Below are 20,610 nucleotides of genomic sequence, written 5' to 3'. Positions count from 1 at the left end.
TTATTTATGACCAGTGTATGCCTGTTTTAAGATCTTTCCTTTTTTAAAGTCTAACCTGCTATTAGCCACATTTAGTAAAAGTTTTAGGGCATAATTCATCTCCTACAAATATGTGTGTTCTGTTATGCTCACACTGTCCCTTTTTTATTTTTAACTTACAGGAAAGCAGAATAATATGCAAAGACAAGGTGAAACAGATGTTTCAGGTCTACATTACAATTCAGACAGAAATTTAAATCAGCTGAAGACATCAGCACAAAATGCTTTGTAAGTTTTTCTGTGCTATCAATTACTCCAGGGGTAGTTACAGGTAATACACCATTCAGTACATATTGCTTCCTTTACAGCCTTTGATGTGATCTTGTGAAAGGTAGATTCCCTTCAGGAATGTGCTGTGAGGTCTGAGGCAAGTCAGCTGGAGCTCTGGGACTGTGGCGTCTCCATAGGTCAGGTTCCAAACTTGCCTGAGATTTTTTTCTGAACAGCACTGTTGACAAAGAGAGGATATATTCAGGATATACTCTCACGATACTGAGAATACCAAGCGAGGATCAGTTGTGCTGTGGGAATGTCATTTGTGCCTTATATTCCAATAAAGCTGATTACGTTTTCTACAGGTCGATCCAAAATTAGATTTAGAGAACGTCCAAACCATCACCAGTGCAAAGGATGCCAGTTGGAACACTTTTGTAGTGAAAACATGGGTTTTGAGAGAACAGATATTTTCATAGAAAGTGTTCACTGTCCGCCAAATGTGCCCCCCTCTTACAAACCCAAAAGCCTTAAAAGCAAAAGAGATTTGATTGTTGGCAGTTTGGGGATTATTACCCTCCCTTTCCCCCAGCGTTTTCCAATGGAAAATATTCAGGGTTTGGGTTTTTAGCCCTTTGCTGAAATGTCAACATTTTCCAAAGGGTGAAGAAGGGGAAAAGAGAAGAAAAGAAAAACATGTTCTGACCAGTTCCAGTCAGAGCCAAATGGCTCAGTCCTGGATTTGGTCAGGGAAGTATGCTGGAGGGGAGAAATGGGAGTGTCTTGGTTCATCGCACAGCCTGGCTGGGCTGAGGGCTGCGTATCACGATCCATTCGCATGAGTCATTCCGGCCGACATTTTGCCAGGGGAGTGTGTGTAGTGGCTTTTAAGCACTTCAGGTCAATATGTGAGTTGCAAACACTGCCTTGCTGCTTGCCACATCCACTTCAGCTCTCTGCGCACGTGTGGGATGCACATAGGGGCACTCTGAGTTCAAGTCCTCCAATATTTCCGTGATGTCTTTAACTCACAGAGACAACAATAACACCTGCCACCTAGCCAGGCCTGAGAATTCAGCTCTCCCCCATTCATAAAAGAGGAGAAAGGAGAAAAATGGTATGTGCCTGTAGACATAAGCAATTGTCTGGATCCTCCGCCCAGGTGACGCTGTCTCATGCTAGGCAATGCCTGGAATTTAGCCTTTGAAAGCCCCGGCCAGCTGTGGATGGGCTGGCCCTAGGCTGGGGGAAATGCTGGAAGGGCCAACATAAAGGCTGCTAAACTACACATGCACATGCATGCGCCATCTTGCTTCTGGGGGAAAAGGAGTGGCTTCATTTCCTCAACGTGTTGCTGATCCCCAGCTGCCTGCTCAGCCTTCAGAAAGTTGTCCCAGCACTTGGGCACCTTCAAATTTCAGGAAGACAAGGGCCATCTCTGCTTCTGCCTCTCCAAGGTGTTTCCCACAGCTGCAGTGGGGGAGCTGGTAGATGGATGCAAACCCAGACTAGGTCTTTGTCCCCCTCTAGTGACTTGACTGCAAAAGAAATTTTCTGTGTCCTACTCCCTCCAAGCAAGATGGTAATTATTTTAGGCCAGGATGTTGAATGGTTTCCTTTCTAAAGGCCAGTAGGACATCTAAGCACCACTGGCAGGTCATATATTTATACACCGACATTATCCATTACCGATGTAAACAGTAATTAGGAGTCTGAGTACCTGCTCTAACAGGCCACGTGAGCCTGCTTTCCTCCCATGGAAGATGGCAGTCACAGGCTTGAGATAACAGCCTGTGCTTAGTCCTCCAGGAGATCCAGCTAGGGCCACTGTTACCGGTGCAAAAGCACATGCTCCCGATCTCTTGTAACCAAACACTTGCTGAGTCACAGCCCAGTCACCCGTGCACTCAGCAAGTCGCGTCAGCCATCTGTCACCAGCACATCCCCCTCATCGCTCTGTGACTCCATGGGGAAAACAACAGGAGGCAGATCACATTCGGCTGAGGAGCTAGGCTCTCGTGCGTCTCGGCTGTGAATAACCCCTGGGTTGCCTTCTAACCAGTGGTGAAGACTTTGGCTTCTCTTAGTTTGGCCCTTTGTCAGGGAAGAAAGTGACATTCAGGTTCAAACACTGAAAGCTTTGCCTGACTAATAAGTGACTGCAGACAAAGCCAACTCATGCAAGACACGGATAGCATTGTGCAAAATGTCCCTCCTACAGCCAGATCCTCTACATGGGCCTCCCCACTGGTGTTGTCCTCCAACCAGTGTTTAAAAGATAGCACCAAAATACGGAGTGGCCTGTTTCCTAAGGTCTTGTCCCACCTACTGTGTCAGCTAAAGGCTGCAAGAGCAGCCTTGTTATGTCTCCTGTCCTAATTAACTCTCATGTTTTTCTAGGTTCAGCCTTGTGCTAGAGGTGCCGCCCTGGAGGGCACAGCCCCAAGGGATGTGATCGCTTCCTGCCATGTGCCTGTATTACCCACCAGATGAGGCACTGCCCAGGTACACAAACCAGCTGGGGTGCGGGGTGTGAGCAGCTCGGGGTGGGGAATCACACAGGATTTCACAAACCTAGACCCCCACACTGCTTACCACAACCTCCCAGGCTGGAGCTCCCTGGCCTCCTTTCTCATGGGCCTGCGAGTCTGTTTTCCCCATGAGCTCCCTGAGGGACAAATCACCCTCAGCAGCAATCTGACCATCCTACATTATCCTAAGGCGATGAAAGAGTGCGGAGTGGATGTGGCCTTTTTTTGTTCTGGAATAAAAAAGCGAACTCAATGCCAGGCACAGATCCCAGGCTGTATAGTTCAAATCGCGCTCAAAGCACATAATTCCCATTTGTGTTTGTGTGCACGCAGGGGAAGGGTGGGGGTTGGCGGGGGGGAGGGGGGGGAATATAGGAATGTAATTGTCATAATTTAATCCAAAACTACTTCTTGGAAGAAAAAAAAAAACCAGGCTGACACAAAACAGCATGTTCAGTTATAAACACCACATGAAAGAGCCGTATTATGTTCTACTTGGTAACTGACATCAAATGTTAACGTTCTCAGCTGCCCACTACTGGGCAAAGGCCTTTCCATTGCTCTCCCCCCCCAACACCCCCCCCCCCCCCCCCGTGATGCAAACAAAAGCCCACAGCCAAAATGCGGTGCAGATACCAATTTCTGAGGCCACAGCAAAATTCCACATAGAAAGCTCATTATGGGCAGAGGACGCAGGCTGGTAAGCGAGGCGGCACGGAGCAGATAGCTAGCTGTCTGGGGCTCAGGGCACTCCCAGCTGCGCTGGGGAGAGCTCACGCACATCTCCCGCTAGGCCATAAAAGTTGGCATGTGCTGTGTGAGCCGCGGAGGGTTTTCCCCCCCCAGGATTTCCCATAACAGGCCAGTGTATTCCCGGAGTGGTGGGCCTTGCTGGCACCACGGCTGCTCCTCTCCTATTGACTCTCGCGCTTGGCAGGCTGGCAGCAGCAGCGGCCAGCAGGAGTGGTGTCAGGGCCCTCTGCACCCTTCCCTTCTCCTCCCAGGCCTTCAGCTGGAGTGAGTCATTTGGTGTAAAGGAAGCACAGTCATTCTGGCTTGGATCCTCAGGGGTGCTTACCTACTTAACTCCGGATGGCAGTGCACCCTCCCAAAAAAGCACCCAGGAACACTGGAGACCTGATAATTCACTTGGTATTTCTGCTCTCCTCCGGGGGATTCACCAGGCAGAATCTCCCTTTCTGCCCATGGGACCAGGAGGCGACAAGGAAATGCCCTCCAAATCTTTGCTCTCCCCTGCGGTGGGGGTGGTTGGGGTCTTGTCATAATGAGAGGCTCTGCAAATCATCTGCTGGAGTTGTTGCAATAGTATATCACAAAATAAATGCCTTCTGCTTGAAGAATATGTTTCTTAGCTTCATGTTAACCTTTACTTTTTGTGGGGCTGGGCAACGTTATTAGCACCCGTGCTTACTGCTGAAGTGAAGCATCTTTGTTGTAGCGTGGGTGGGAGATGGGTTATCAATATGGAGCAGATCTAGAGAATGGCTTCTGTTATTTACTTCTTTTCTGTTCTTGTAAGATGTGTGACACTGTTTAACAAAGATCCGCTTAGCAGAATCCAATTAAAATCTGAATTGTCACCCAGGCACCCCTGGGAGATTTCCCTTCCTTCGGCTGCGCCTGGCACACCGCTGTTGCATCGGTCTGGTGCTGCGCTCCGAGGGGATGGTCATAAACAACGAAAGGGAAAACACTTGTTTTGCTGATGCATCCAAACTGCATCCTCTGGCTTGATGGAGTCCTATGGGTGGATGGGACCCACCTCTTGTGCCCCCGAGAAGGTGTTCAGTGGGGTAAGGTGAAAAGGAAGCAAAATGTCTCCCTGTGCCGTCACATGGATGCAGCGGTCCTTCGCCTTTTGCCCCGGGGACGGTCGGTAGAAGGGGCAAAAGGACAACCCCCGCCGCCCGAAAGGTGGAATTGAACCACTCTGTCGCTAGACAGCTACAGGTTTGAAGCCTGCACCCCAGACCACTGAGGGTCATCCGGGCAACTTCTGCTGCCTCGCCGCGCCGGTATATAAACCGCCACCGCCTTCCCGCCCTGAGGTCAAGGCGAGGGTCGCTTTCCCGGAGGGATGCGCCCTCCCGCCGGTTCCCGGGGCGCAGAGCGCCCCGCACTGCGAGGGTGCTGCGACGGCGGGAGGGGAGCGGGTGCCTTTGTCCCCGCTGCCGACCCAGAAGCTCCCGCGCGCGGTATGCAAATCTACGGCCGCTGATTGGCTGCTCCCGAGGGGCGGGAGGCGCTCCGGGAAGGGGCCGCGGCCCCGGCGGCGCCCCCCGGGCCGGGCCGGTGACTCACGGCGCTTCCCAGAAGGAGCGGGGGCGCCCCGCGCCCTGCCCGCCGCCCTTCCCGGATCCCCGGGGCCCCTTACAACACCGGACGGGACAGCTTGTGCAACTGGGGCGGCCCCCGTCCCGGCCCCGCTCCCGGCGCGGGCGGCCCCCGGGGTGGCGGGACGGCCCCTGTGCCGCCGCCGCGGGGCTGGGGCCGGCGCAGCGGGAGCGGGCTTCGTGCGGGCCCCGGAGCCGGCCGACACCCGGCTGCCGCTCTCCCGCTCGGGCACGCCTGCCTCGTGCGGGGCGGCTGGGGTGCGGGGCCTCTCCCCGTCGCCGGGGCTGCGCGAGTCGTTAAGCGGGTGCAAATACACCTGCCAAAGTCGTTGAGAGCACGTACATGACACGCAGGGCTGGGCAGCGGAGACCAGAGCACTGGCTCGTGTTGAGAAGTAGCTTTTTCTCTCTTTTTTGTTTTGTGGTTTTTTTTTTTTAGTATTTTTTTTTCCCCGCGGTGGCTAATGCCAGATACTCTGGAGGAAGATGTGAATCTCCCACGAGATACCTTGCAGAACAATAATATCCTCTGGGAGGAAATTCCTCCCTAGCCCCCAGCTGAGGATCAACTTATGCCCTGAAGTATGAGGATTGAAAACACTTGTAATTTTATCCTAGCGAGTGTAACTATAGAGGCTATTTTCATAAATGTCTAAACCCTTGAAAAATTACTCACTTATTTGCCTCGAGAGATTCCTCTGAAGTGGAGCCATTTCTGCAAATGCATGTGGTTTCCAGTGATTTTTAATTAGATGATTCTTTTCAGTGTAAGCAACAAATAAAACCGTAGGCCCATCCCCCCTCTTGCTCACCCTGGGGAAGCTGAGGCTCAGAACTGGTCCTCAGTGGAGCAGCACCAGGGTAAAATTAGCAGGGGACAGAACCGGGGCTGCAGCCCAAAGCTGGGAGCAGTTTTGTAGATGTCAGCAAAAGAAAGTGAAAAATACACGGTGGGGCTGCGCTGTTGCCGCTCACACCCGGCAACGCTGTTGGGCACGGCTTTGCTTTCAGCGCGTGGCTCCAAGTCATGACTTACCCCGTTGGAACGGCACCAGCTCTGGTATCATCCAGCCCGCTGACTCCCCAGCAAAGGCACGAGTGTATCTGAGGCCTTATTGTTTGTAGTGTACAGCTTTCTTAGCAATTTAAATGTGGCTTTTAGAGCACATTTTAAACTTCAACACAGAAGCAGGGATTTTATCAGAAGGAGCAGGTTGGAGAGCTGCTCCTGTGCCTGTCAGTGCCAGGCAGGAATTTTTCTTCCTTGGTTTGTAGGAGTTTTGTCCCCCAGTACATTCCTATCTCTTTACCTGGTACTTATCCCGGGAGCAGGTGGTGTAATCTAGCAAGTTGCTTTTGTGCATAAAAATGCATGGGGTGAGGAACTGGGGGCGAGCGTGGGAGGAGGTGCAGGGAAATTAGTCATGGGGAGGAAGAGGTTAGCACGGAGGTTTGAGGAAATCAGGTGGTCACAGCAATCCCTTGGGCTTCCAGCCGAGCTGGTCCTGACGTCTGCTGGGAGAAGCACATCAGCTCAGAGGTACGCTCCTGTCAGCCCAGAGGCATGTGACCTTGCTGGCCAATTCAGGCTGAACAAGAATTTGGCTGTCAGGGGTCGGAGGAGACATTCCTAGCTCCTGTACTTAATTTTCAAGGCTTGGCTTTAATAACACTTTCACTTTCTCTTTGCTCTCTAGCCTCTACCTTTTCTGGATCTCTTTCCCTGTGGCACTTCAGGGGAAGGCATCTTAGTGTGAAAACGCCTCTCTCATCTTCTCTCTCTTGCGGCCTCCAGGTTTTTTAAGCAGACATGTCTGTCTTTCATGTCTTGTGATCAATCTCCCGTGCTTTCCAGAAGGAGACTACGCCAAGCACTCAAGTCCAAATGAAGAATAACAGCCAGGCAAAAGACTCCAGCCAAGTAACCAAAGGATCCATCGGAAGGGCCAGCTCCTAAAACTTCCCTTATCCTGCAGTAAAGGCACATGCGGAGATAACGAATGCAGCAGTTTCTAAATATCGAGCAGCGGAGGAAGGTGCCCGAGAGGGTCAGCAGTAGCATAGGAAATGATGGCAGACCTCAGAGTTGATGGGGAAGCGGTAACAAAGAAGTTTTGAAAATTTTCTCCTTGACCGGATGCCAGTCCATCTAGGTTCAGATCTGCTTCTGGAGCGGAAGCTGTGCTAGCCACTGACTTCCCCAGCGGTTGAAAATAGCTTTTCTAGGACCTCTGTATGTCTGGTGTTCAAAGGCCTTTGTCACCCCTGACCATGAGGGACTGCGGATGAGTCGCTGCCCCTGCCAGAGGTGTCGGTCTCCTTCTGCGAGGAGGGGGCATAGGGGGCGGGTACCTATAGGCAATACTTTGTGCAGTTCTCACACCTGGTGCCATTTTCTCTTGGCCGCTGCTCAGTGAGCTTCTGAGGGCCCAGGCGCTGGTCAGGAATCAGCGGGTTGAGCTGGCTGCCGGCTGCAGGTAACGGTCATCTTGGCTCCAGCCCTAATGAACAATGCCGCGGGTGTTACTGGAATACGAGGAACCTGGCTGATATGTACAATGACTAAATCCCCAAACTGTTATTGGGGGCTAGTGACTTATGAATAGATTTATAAGGCTACCAAAAATGCAAATAAGTACCTCCTAGGGCTTTCGAAGCAAGTAAATAAGTTAATGGACCTGTTGACTTGAAAGGCTCCTCAGTGCCCAATTTGCCTTTAAACATTTCTTGGAAGTCCTCTAAGCATGGAGCTTCATATTTAGACCAAGTGTCTTCGAAAATCTGACCCTTTGCCATTAAAAGTATAGAACAAATTCAGTTTATCAGCTTAATGATGGAAAAGCTTGCTCTCCTCAGCAGTGCTCTTAATTAGAGCATTTCTCAGTGTCTTTGGACCTGATTCTCCACCTTATGCAGACAACTACGCGATGCCAAATGGGTGCAGAGCACTGCCAATTTAGGTTTGATTCAATGCCCATTCAAGTTAATAGAAATCCTCCCACAGAAATCGATGGGATTTGGTTCAGGCCCCAAAGTCAATCGGGAATTCTGATTTGGCAGTATTTTACACCCACACTGCACCAGTATAAGCAAAGGTACAAAGCCTTGGAGAATTTGGAAGGGGCTTTGTAAGTGAATTCTGGGGCAGGCTGCAGCCTAGGCTATTTAAGCAATTACAGTGCCTAAGACTGTCTGACAAGGAAACCTTAAAACAAATCAGTCTGAACTTTTCCTCTACATTTTTTATAGCACTCGTACTACTTAACAATACACTCTTGATTATTTTTTTTTTTTTTCTCATCCCAGGCCGACAGAACACGCAAGCATCTTTGATGCTTTGTTCTTGCTTCTTCTTTTAACCACCAGAACCTGATTTGTGTCAGGAAAGATAAGCCTAGATCCCTATGGTATTAATAAATAATTATTTGGGGTAAGGTGGGGGATGAGGCGGGCTGTTATTCTTAGCAGCAGCAATGAAATTTCAGCAGCTGATGACGTCAGTGCTAAAATGTCAGTGTGAAACAGGCTGGAACAAATTAAGAGTGTGGTGTCATCACCGTGAGAGCCACGCTGCCCTCCGGAGGGACTGTGGTTGGATGCTGCAGATGCAGTTCAGGAGATGGGGGGACAGAGGCTTCCTTTTTGTGGGAGCTCCTCAGAAGCCTCCAAAAAAGCAACAACAATCATCTCAGTACCAGAAAGGTCAAAGAAGATGCTATTTGAACATCCCTGCCCACCTCAGGGTGTGAGCTAACAGCAAGGGAAGGGCTGTGTCTACAAACCAGATACCAGGAACCAGTACAGAAAAAAAAAAACAAGCCCCAAAATAAAGTTGGCCATCTTCTAGTCATTTAACAAGCTGGGCTAACTCCATCTCTGATGTCACTCCTGTGATTCAAACTGAAGAGGAATTTGGCTCAAGATGCCTTTTGTCATGATGTGCTGCTTAAAAGAGGGTGATGTGCTTGGAGTAGAGGTGACCCTGAAGCGTTCTATTACTTAACTGTGCTGTTGCATTTGAAGAATGCTTCCAGGCTGTCCAAAAATGCCGAACTCAAGGTGCCCAGCACTTTAATCAAAATGGGGTAAAATTCCAAATGCATTTATGCTTGTCCTTAAAGAGTCCGGTCTTGCGCATTTCCTGGTTAGTCTCAGGTTGCGTTGTTAGACCCAACCCTGCCTCAGATCAGGGCACAGATGCTAGCTGAGAGGTGGTATCTCGGGGTCCTGATACCTCAGGGTCTCGACGCCTGCATCTTCTTGGTCTGGCAGATGAATTGCCTTGTCTGCAGGGGTTGTTGAGCTGTTGCTGGGGAGTGGTGGGGAGGGTTGTGACTGTCCTGCCTTCCTTCATGGAGATCTGCAGTATTTTGTATGGAAATATGGGAAAAGTTGAGATTTCCTGGATTAGTGTTTTTAGAAAACTAGTAGTGGTAACAAAAGTGCTGTGTTGTTTCTCTCCTCTCTAGAACTGCTGTTTTAGTGGTTGTAGGGATGGATGTGGTTACAGCAGACAGAGGAAAATGCATTGAGGCATGTGCTTATCTATCAATCACACCAGCTGTTTCTGGCGTGCAGCAACTGGCTGACCACAGTAAGGAAAGGAGGATGTAATCAGTTAGCAAAGGCACTCCTTTCTCAGCAAGGATGATAAGGATTATTGGCCAACCCACACAAGAGTTACAGGAATAGAGGAATTGGTGTGCTGAAGTCACTTCCTATCACTCGGGAGTCCCTGTGCTCAGAGCATTGTGTTTCCTCTCCTAGTACAGATCTCGGGGGTTGTCTGCATTAGTTCAGATGTGTAAGTGCACTTGCCCTGACTTGGCACACAGAAAGCTCGCTCAGAGAGGTTGCTGTCGTAGTCTTATCACATTTTGGGGGAAGGATTCGGACAGCTTTACACCAACAAAACACCTCGCTGCAGGGATATTTGCAAAAACAGGCATGACGTAATCAATTCAGGGAAGAGGCATATGCCAACAGAAACACTCTTTGGCCAACACAAACTGCACTGCCACTAGAGGAGTATCGGCAATCCCACTCCTGTCAGCGTGGGGCCTCCACTTCAGTGATTAAGTGCTGTACAGGCAAGCAGCGCAGGAGGTTCCCAGCCGGTGAGATCACTCAGGGCTTTGCACCTCAGTACTGAGGTGAGCCCCTGCTCCCTCATCTCAAGAGGAAGCCACAGTCATTTCAGCTGCACCTGTATCAACAGAGAATTTATACAAACTGGAGGTGAGCTCCTGAACGTGCAGCTGGTTGCTGTTGCAGTCTGTAGATGGGAGGATTTTCTGCTGCGTCGTTTGTGGTCAATGCAGGTCCTGATGATACCTCGGGAGTATCTGGTGTCTTCTCAGAGGTCTTGCCAGCCAGCTCAGAGAGGGCTCCCGCTGCAGCCCTGTGTGCATCTAATTTCAGCCTAGCACTGAGGTTAGGAGAATGCTACTAGATCAAAAGATTCCTTACCAGGAGGGCTGAAAAGCCTGAACAAGGATGAGGCAGATCTGGTGCCAAAAAGAAGCGTGTCACCCTGCTGCAGAATTTCAGGTCCAAATATGTGACTGGTAAAAGCAGGGGAGGCAAAAGGTTGAATGCTACCTGCACTGCATCCTGTTTAGTCCAGGTTAAATAGAGTTTTGAGGATATAGGAATTAAATGTCCACAGAAGGAATAAAAAAGACTTCTGCTTTTTTTCTAGATATTTTGGGTGGGGGTGTGTACGTGAAATTGATCTCTAATACAAATCCCCAACAGAGAATCAGTGGAGGCAGAATGACGACTTTGTTCTGGATGTGTTTGTAAATATCTGTCTATATTTTTAAGACTTACCCCTGTAGGAGACACAAGATGATCTGTGATTTCTGCAATCTCATCGGAGAGAGCAAGTGAGTGATTCCATGTGGTAGAGACATACAGCCCATGACTCACAGCCCTGAGTCACTGCATTGGGACACTTCAGCGTTCAGAAACACTAGTAGTGACAGAAATCAGGATGATGAGCAAGCAGCTGTTACTCATTCTCAGCTGGACACTGTAAGCATGTTTGTACCAGTCAGTGTGGCTCTGGCTCTTCTTAGTCTCCTCTTGCAGACCTGCAGTCATCTGGATAGCATGGTGACACAGCTCACTTAATGTTTGCCTCTGGGCAAGAGATGATCAAGTCTAGTCTTTAGCTCCCAGACTGTACTGCTTGACTCTATTAGTCTCAGCATAGGGCTGTCATGGTAATTTTCACTTTAGATTACTTCCTTCATCTCTGGAGATCAGCTCACATTATAAACACAAACGCATTGATCATCACACGAGGTTAGAAAGTATCTGTATCCCTATTTATAGCTGGGGGTGTTGAGGCACTAAGCAGGTAGGTGACTAGCTTTTAGTGACAAAGAAGATTTGTAGCTGAGCCAGGGCAAACACACAGGAGCCTTAACTGCCTCTCTTAATCTCTAACCACTGAAGTGTATGCTCCATTGCGTTCATCGCTTCCTCGTGAGGTGGCAGTTTGGATGAGAACAAGTGTCCAGGAAGCCGCCCTGTTTATTCTGTCTCGGCCTCTTAATGCCTGTGGAACTTTTTTATTGAATTCTTTTCATGGCCATCAGCTTTGGTGCGGGAAATGATTTCAAGAGACAAAGACTTGGTTGTGTGTGTGCACGTGCATGTGTGGTTGGGAGAGGGGAAGAATAAAAAATCCATTTCCAGATGGTTGAAAGGATGCATAGCACTTTGCTATTGGCAAAAACAACCTCTTTCATTTTCAGGATGTGTAAGTCACAGAATTGCAGCTGGAAAAAAATAGGCAGGGAAGCAGTGGGGTAAAAATAGGAATTACTAGTGAAAAAAACCCAGCTGATACTTGAAAATCTGTGTGCTTAATTTTTATTTAAACATGGAGGGGGGATATGCACTTGCTGAAGAGGATCTGTGTAAAGCAGGTTGAAATATGTATCATCTAATTTTCTTGTTAGCTTCTTTGCTTTGCATTCCCAACTGTAGCCTCACAGGAAATTCAGTCCCTGGCAAGCTTCAGCTCCAGACAGGAAACGTTCTGAGGATTTTCTTCCATACAGGTACTATATTTGCTTGGAGGAGTAATATGGTGGAGATATTTACCACGGCTGGATTTAACTAGCAGGATATTATACATGTTGATGGAGTTGCTGGGAGTGATCTCTTGTCTACAGCCACCAGCATGCCATGTTTAAACAAATCGTGCTGCTGTGCCTGCCTGTGGGAAGATTTGCATCAGATCTCAGCCAGATTCTCCTTCCTCTGACAGCATGGCCCGACTTATGTCAAAGATATTTGCTGATGTCAGAACGTATCAGAATCAGGCCTGTGCAGCAGGTTTTTATCACACGACAAACTTGGTCTTATGCTATTTACACGTACAGATATTTTCAAACACATACTTTGATAGGAGGAATGACTGAGAGGGGGTGCAGCTTATGCTGTGTGTGCAGGTGAAGGAAAGTCTTTGCTTTTGTCTTGGCTCTCTGAGGGGACCAGACACTGGGAGGGGTGGGCTGTAGCAGCACACTGCCTTTCGGATGAGTGGGAGGTACTGAGTATGAACAACCGAGACGCAAGCTTCCTGTACCCCTTAGGGCTCACCTAGAATGCTTTCCCACTGTTCTCTGCAAGTTCAGAGCAGGCCTGTTCTGCTTATTATTCCAGAGGAGATCATAGCAGTCAAAAAAACAAGTGCCGTACCTCCCTTGGCCACTTTGCTAGGTAACTTCAGCATCATCAGTGAACAGTGATGTGGTGGGATGAATATTTCTTGATGCACCAAAGAGAAATATCCCTTCCCTTCCAAAACACAGAATTGCTTGCCAGTCTTTAGTGCGGTTCTCAGGATACGAGGTGTGTAGAGAAAAGACTGATCCATCTGAATCACCATCTTCCCAAGAGAAACATGAGGGATTATGTATATGGCTGGGAACGATCCTTCGCTGGCAACGAAATGGACTGCATGACCCATCTCAGAGATCTATGATTCACTGCAAATACGGAGAATGAGCACAAAAATGTGTAGTAACATGCAGTGGTACCTTGCCTGCTATTACAGCGCAGCCTCTAGCCAGAGACAACCCGACCATGTTTACAGGTGTGCTCTGGGAACAGGCTTTTTCTGTGGGGAGCCATGAAAGACAGAAGAATGCCTTCAAAGCCTTAAAGGTCTCTGTGCTGCCCTGCCAAGATGTGGAAATGTAACTGCGTGTGCAGTGCTGAAGCATGGATTTTAAAAAATTTTTTTGGTTTTTGTTTCTGGGACAGGAAGTGCAAGTGCAGATCCTCCCACTTAATACTATGGGGGGAAGAAAAGATTCACAGACTCCCCTGCAGTGTTAGTGAAAATACAGCTTTGGCCTTTAGTGCCCTTTGTTACATAAACACAAGTAGTGTAGACATATTAATCACCCTGCCATTGAGGGAGGAACAGAGCAGCAACCTCAAATGCCACCCACTCCCCATTCTCGTTCCCATTTGATGTTGCTATTTTAAGCCACACATTATTTCCTGCTGTGATTTTATTTTTTTTACCCAGCTTCTAATTCTGGCTCTGAGGTAAGCTGTGACATACGTATCCCTCCTCTCCCCCTCCCCGCCTTCCTCCTCCCCCTGCACCCACGTCCTCTTTATCGCTGTCTTTTAGAAATTTTCTCTCCGTATCTCGTAAGCAGCCGGGTCCCAGAGGTTACTTAATGACTGCCTGGAAAAAAAAAAGCAAAAAGGCTGATCTTTTTCCTGCTTTTGGGCTTCAGCACAAATAATATTGGGGCCACGGTTTGTGGGGCAGACTGCTTTAGAAGTGCTATTCCCCTGCTCCCCACTCCTCAGAGAGGTTAGCGCTGTAGAGAGGACTGTTTGGCTGGGGAGGAAGGCTGCTTTTCAGCAGCTAATGATGGGCCATGGCTGGTGTACTCATCTGATGAGAAGGGTACTACACCAGTGGCACGTGCTTTGTGGCGTGGAGGAGACATGAAAGAGCTCAACTGCTCTACGAGGGGTTTCTCTCCTAAGCCTCCTTCTGTGTAGAGGCAGTCAGCGGATTTCTAGCCCCCAAGCAGTCTCCCCCACAGGCAACTGCCTCATCCACCTGTGCCAGAGCACAGCTTATGTCTGTCTGGTTCTGCTGCACCCACGTGCCTCCTGTGGCATTCAGCTGCAAGCGGTCACCCCCAAGGAAGGCTGTAACTGCCTCAGTCTAGGGCAGAAGAAGAATGGAGCCTGCAGTCCCAGGAAGGGCCCAGCGCACTGGGCCTTTCCCTGCGTGAGTGTGCGGCTGAGCACCGATAAGAGCTCTGCTGAGGTAAGTCTGACCCCTAGGAGGAAATCTGAGGCCTGTTTCTGCACCGCAGTTGAGGAACATTACAGGTTTATCCTCTTCCACACCCACTTGCCTCTTCCCTCCCTGCCAAGCAACCCATCCTGAAAATCTCCTCTGTGTGGGTGGTTGCTGCTGCAGACGCACCCCCACTAGTGTAAGAGAGCAGGCTGGGTGGTGGCAGGCTGCTGGCAAAACCCCAGGCCTTGCTTCCACATCCAAGGAAACAGAGGTCTGGGCTGCCCCTCAGCCAGCCCTGGTGTATATATTTCACACAAACAACTTGTGCCTTTCTCTTCCTGTGAGTTGAATTCGGAGCTGCTGCACGTGGCCGTTGTCTGCCTGGGACAAGCAATAGCTGTAGGAAATCCCAGGCTGGGCGTCTACATGTTCTTCATCCTCCCCTTCCCCAGACAGGGATTCCAGTTATGCCCTTTCTGAGGTTCCCGGAGAGTGGGAGAGGCAGAGAGAGCAAGAACGAGAAGCCCTTTGCCAAGTGGTTTAATGTTAGTCACAGCTGCTGGAAGTCTTTGCTGTGGCCTCACCAGGACCGTTATTTTTATTTTCACAGCTTGGTTTCCGTGCCGGTCCCTCGAGAAGGCTGAGGAGTCACGTCCCTTCCCAAGAGCGGGCTAAACGCTAGCTTTGCACATTTGCACACTTCGCCGTTTAGTTTCAAAGCAGCAAGCAGAGCACACCAGCCCGTAGAGCTGGGCGGCTGTCCTACTGCAGGCCAAACTTTGGCCCTCACATCCTTGCCTGCAAAGAACTTGCAGCTGAATTGAGCAAGCTAACTTCCAGTGGATGGGAGAGAGGGAAAAGAGCCAGGCTTACAAACTGGAGTGATCACACCGGAATGAAATGACTGTTTTTCCAGCATACTGTGATCCCATGGGCAGCTATTTTAAATGTTATTGCAGAGTAACTTCTCCCACAACAGCAACACTGGAGAATTTCCCCCTCAAGACAAGACCTCAGAAAGGACTCAAGTAAATTGCCTTCACAGAAAACCACCCCGCTCTCGGGTGTCCCACCCAGTGCTGCACAGCAGGAGCCAGCCAGCAGCCTACAGGCGTTTCGTGTCCTGGGAGAAACGTGTTGGATGAGGACAGCTCTCCAAGGACCGATGCCCATGACAGCCACTACTGCCGTGCTTGCTGGCATAGACTCACAGCACCTTGGTGGGGGTCTGTGTGGTATAGGGAGGAGCTGACTGGGCACAGGGACACAGAAGAATTCAGTTTATGCTAAGTGTCTCCTGCTTGCCGGGACATTCCACCAGAGGCCAATGCTGGTATCAGCTCTGGTGGTCACTGGAACAATAGGAGTACCGGGAAAGAGCCTGTGGTTTACAGATAAAATGCCTGTGGGGTAGGGGTAGCTTAGGGGCACTGGTGCAAGAGGCCATATCTGTCATGGCATTCAAGGTATGTGATAAATAACCCATCTTTGAGTTTGGTCAGGCTGACTATTGCAAAACCACCACCACCAAAGAAGTTAAAAAGCCTGATCAATCCTGAATACACACAGATCAGCATCTGGGAATGGCACAAGATGGCAGAGATTTCATGGCTTGTGGACTAGCTGATACTGTCTGTGCAGCCCCAAAGTCTTTCTTTCCTTGCAGAACTGGCCTTTATCATCAGCCCTGCTGTATGTGCTCCCTGGCACGGTTGCCACTAGAGAGGCCCAGCTTGTGTGAGGCAGATCTGGCAGGAGCCCTGACTGCCTAAAGAGCCCCATCGCTGCTGGCCTGCCATCGTTCCCTGTCCTGGCAGCTCAGCTGTGGCTCATCTAGGTGAAGAGAGGTGGCTCAGGAAGATGTTCCCAGTGAGCTCCAATGAGATTTGCTCCTCCTGGGCTTGCTCCTTTTTCTCATTCCGCACAAGGTTTAAAAAGGCTGTATTTGTAAACACCAGTCTCCAACTCGCTGCCTCTGGGGCTCTGGGCGGAAGGCCAAGGAGGGATCTAAGAGACGGCAGACAGTTTTAAGAGGCTGTGGCGTCCGGTCGCCGCCATGGAGAGGGCACGCCTTGCAGTTAATAGCCATGGTGGCAGGAGTCACCTACAGTACCAGCAGGTCTCAGCACTATTTTGTGGCTCCCTGGGGCTGAGCTTGGGTTTCACTGAAATTACCTCCTCATATGCCAAGGTAAATTCTGGGTCTCTCAAGCCAGCTTTGTCACAATCAGCGGGGGGCGTTAAGCTGTGTTGCCTCAAATGTATGTACCAGATCAGTGCCCTGTGATGACAAGCGTCACAGTGGATATGTGTTTGCATTTGACACAGTGCTGGTTAAATATTCACTCTTTTCCACCTTTCCTTCCCACAGATTGCTCCAGAGAGCTTGGCCATGCACATGGACTTGGGGACTCCGGTCTCACTGGGGAGAAAACGGCCTGCTGTGGCATGGCATTGCACCTGCTCACTGAACACAAGCCAGATGACCAACAGTCTGAGGTGCCAGTGAAGACGGTCTGGCCAAGTTTCCCAGGCTCCCTTTGCCTTAATCCTTTCAGAAATTGGTTAAGAAGTGCCATTGTTTGGCATTGTGACATTGTGGAGCAGTGACAAAGCTCTGCCATTTAGGGAAGGCTAAAGCCAGGAGGAGGTAGAGCTGGGCCTACCTCCTCCCACCAGGTGCAGCACTTGGTGGGCATGGGAGGCAAGAAGAGATCTTCACCCAAGAACAATTTTAAGCCTGTCTGTATGTCCAGAATTACTTCTGTCTACACACTTTACCAGCAGGCACATTCATGCATATTTGGCTGGAGCTGCAAAGCTCCCAGGAAGGTGAGAACCTGGTCTAGGCAGAGCGGAGAGCGTTAGCAGCCTCAGAACACATGGTTATACCTGAGCTCACACCTCACTGCACAGATGCAACCTCTGTGCTCTGCAGCCTGAAGGCCTGGAGCTGGAACAGCTCTTATTCTCCCTATGCGGGTAACTCTGCACTGGCCTCCTGCAGCCTCACATGGTGTGAGATGGCTTGTACCTGGGTCATGTGTTACACCTGCACAATAATGGACTTCATTGGTCCTATGGGAGCGATGTGAGCAGTCAGGCCTGGCTGGTGGGGCCCAGAGAGGAAGAGAAAAGCTGGTGGCTCCTTTAAGGGAGGAAGCCAACAGGACTGGAGGGAAGGAGCTCTAAAAACTCTGTTTTTCTCTCAGCGCCTCAGGGGCTGGTTACTAAATTTGGTTACTGGGCTTAAATAATGCAGCGTGGCAGAGCCCAGTGGGTTTGAACATTGTCATATCCACATAATCCTCTCCTAGGTGGCTGAGAGCTCTTGTTCTCTGCCTCTGCTATCTGCACAGGAGCTTGAATGTGATGTGGAACATCATCTTAAATAATTATAACTAGCAGAGAAGAGCCAAAGCTGCAAAGTCCCATCTATTTCCATTGTGCTCTCACTATCTATGTAATTTCTAAGGTGCCAATCACCAAAGCATCCAAGCACTGTCTAATCTGTATCCAAGTTCCCTTGGTGCCCATGGAGGCTTGAATTTTAGCATTTTATGTCAGCCCATCTCTAATTAGCAAGCATAGGGACAGAGCTGCATACCGTGGGCAGAGAAGCCTCCTGTTACTTCATGATTTACTGACCAAAAGCCCAGATGGGTTGGAGGAGTCAGGACAACACGGTCACTCCTGGCCCAGGAAGTATTCTCCTTCCGTTATTCCAGGGAAGGCAGGGGCAGGTTTACCAAGGGAGTGCAGGGAGCTGTGGTTCCCTGCCCAGTGTGTCACCCACCTTCTAGGTCACACGATGTGGAAGTAGCTGCAGATCTGAACAGCCTGTACAGTCTGCACATCAAAGCTGCATGCAGCTCTGGGGCAAGAAGGCCGTCTGCCACCCCTCACTGCAGATCCAAGCCTCCCCATGCAGAGACACGGGAGAAGCGAAGATAGGAGCCAGTGGCCTGGCTTTGCACCATGGCCGAGATGGGGGAAGAGAATGATGCGCTCAGGTGTGCTCTCAGCTGACGTCCTGCCCCACACTTTCTGCAGATATTTGTGAAACAGATTAAAACCTGCCAGTTTACCACTCATGGCTAACACAGTGAGTACTAACAGTGGCAAAGGGACTCGCTGTACTGAACATACTCACCTAGAGTGAAATCAGATCAAACTTTTCCTTCATTACCAGGGAAACAGTATTTGTTTCTAGCGAGAACCTCCCAGGTTCAGGCAATGCCATAGCAGTGCAATTACTTTCCGTCCATCAGGCTGCACTTAGGAGAAGGGTCTCTCTCAGCCTCTGCCTAGTCTCCCTGATTTGACATGACACTTGAGAGAAGGTTTCCTGGGAGGGAGCCTTTCCAAATCCCTCTTGTAACCATCACATTTCAGTCCTTAAAAAAGTGTAGGTCCTCCCCACCCTCCCCCATCGATCAGCCCTATCCTCCTTCCTCCGCAACTCCTGGAGTATTTTTAGTGATGTTGAATAAATACATGTTAAATCTTTCTCTGTTAGTGACATGTTAGAAGTTAAAATAGCATTAGATGTAAAGCGTGCAGAAAGCCAGCTTCACCTAGGGCACTTGCACATGGTTGCCCAAGAGGCTAGGAACAATGGTACCAGCATTGCTTTTTCTTCAATCCATTCATATTCTTTCTGCTCTTCTCCCTCCAGAAATACTAACGCCACCTTCTTCTGCTGTTTGCTCACCAACTATCCCCAAGTCTCCCAAACCTTATGCCTAGAATGAGTCCCCAGGTTACAAAGTTTCATCCCCTCCAGTCATGTTAGATGTGTCCTCTCCAGACATCATGCCAGAGATTTCTCAAGCCCCATTGTAAAAAGCTGTTGGATTTTCTTAGGCCCTTGCAAAGCCCACTCTATAGCAACTCCAAAACTGCCTCCAAAGCTCTGACTTGGCAGGAAGGAACCTAAGTGTATCCGTAACTAGATTTTACAATTGTTTTACAACTGTCTTCATCTTATTTCACGTGATCTCTACACTTCCACATACATTGTCTCCTCAGCTAGCCTTCATCTCTGACTCTAAGCCAGGCCCAATCTGTCAGTCACCCCACTCCTTTATTTCAAACCCTATTTCTCCCTAGACATCCTGCCTTTCCCCCAGTGCCTGTTGCTTGAGCTTTCCTCTGCCTTATGTTTCTCCCTGCCCTTCTCCTGACTATCCCTCCTGTCCCTTTCTTTCTCCATTCCCCTCTTCAGTCTGCCCTGCCTCCCAGTCTAATCCATCTTCTTCAGTCAGAGATGGACATCCCTGCTGTCTCTGGTGGTTCAAGCAAACAGCTTGCATCTCCTCTGCGTTGCCCAAGGCAGGAGCTTGCTCTCCTTTGATACTACTCCTTCAGGTACCTGGTGTGGATCAGTTTGGCATCCAGACCTTAAGGAAAAATCTACGCAGGGCTCGCAGCCTGCATAGCTTAACAGGAGGAGATCATCTCAGAAACTCTGCAACAAAGGAGCAGTGGATAAAGGATGAGCTGAAGCTTGAGGTAAAAGACAGTGAAATGCTACAGCCATCAAGCAAGCCAAAATATTTATAGCTGTGAATTGCAGGGTGACTGATTGTGCAGGGTAGGGAAAACTGCCATTAAGGAAGAGGGAAATTGCAAAACAAACATCCCCTTTGGATATTTAGTAGCACACCCAAAAGATTAATGTTGATTATATCTCCCTATTAAGAAGCAAGATACTACGCTGCTTTAATTAACTAGGTGGGTTCTCAATCCTCAATTGCCTCCTTGCAAGTATCAGGTGAGACATCAGGGCTGGTGTTCCCAGTGGCATGAAGTTAGGCTCTTCTGGTTAGCAGGCTAATCCTGAGGGCCTGCTCTTCAAAGGTATTTAGGTTTCAGGGAGATGATGTTATTTAGATGCTTAAATCTTTTAAGACTCTGAGCCTTAGGAGCTAAGAGGGTGGCTATGAAACCCCAGATTGCCTGGTTCAAGTCTAGTTTATGTCAGTCCTGATGGATAAATGTTACTGTTAGGTATCTGTATGATGTCAAACCTCTCTCTGAGGCTAGCTCATTCTGAAGTTGCCTAATGTAGCCTCTTTTTGCCCCTTGTTTCTGAAGGAGCAGGTGATAGTGTCAGACTCCTGATAATGGCTTTGATGGACCTGTGTGGAACTCAAGTGGTTTTACAGCTATTAAT

The 20,610-nt window shown here is 49.4% G+C and overlaps 1 non-coding gene across 1 annotated transcript; it reads right to left on the bottom strand.

The window, feature by feature from the left end:
* Positions 1-4,708: 4,708 nt before the first annotated feature.
* On the bottom strand, positions 4,709-4,795 carry TRNASTOP-UCA (transfer RNA opal suppressor (anticodon UCA)). Its single transcript has one exon. It is a non-coding gene; the product is annotated as a tRNA-Sec (tRNA).
* Positions 4,796-20,610: the final 15,815 nt, after the last annotated feature.

Source organism: Phalacrocorax carbo, chromosome 3 (genome assembly GCF_963921805.1).
Source record: "Phalacrocorax carbo chromosome 3, bPhaCar2.1, whole genome shotgun sequence".
Lineage (NCBI taxonomy): Eukaryota > Metazoa > Chordata > Aves > Suliformes > Phalacrocoracidae > Phalacrocorax > Phalacrocorax carbo.
Note: the sequence above shows the minus strand (reverse complement) of the source record. Positions and strands in the feature narration are given on the sequence as shown.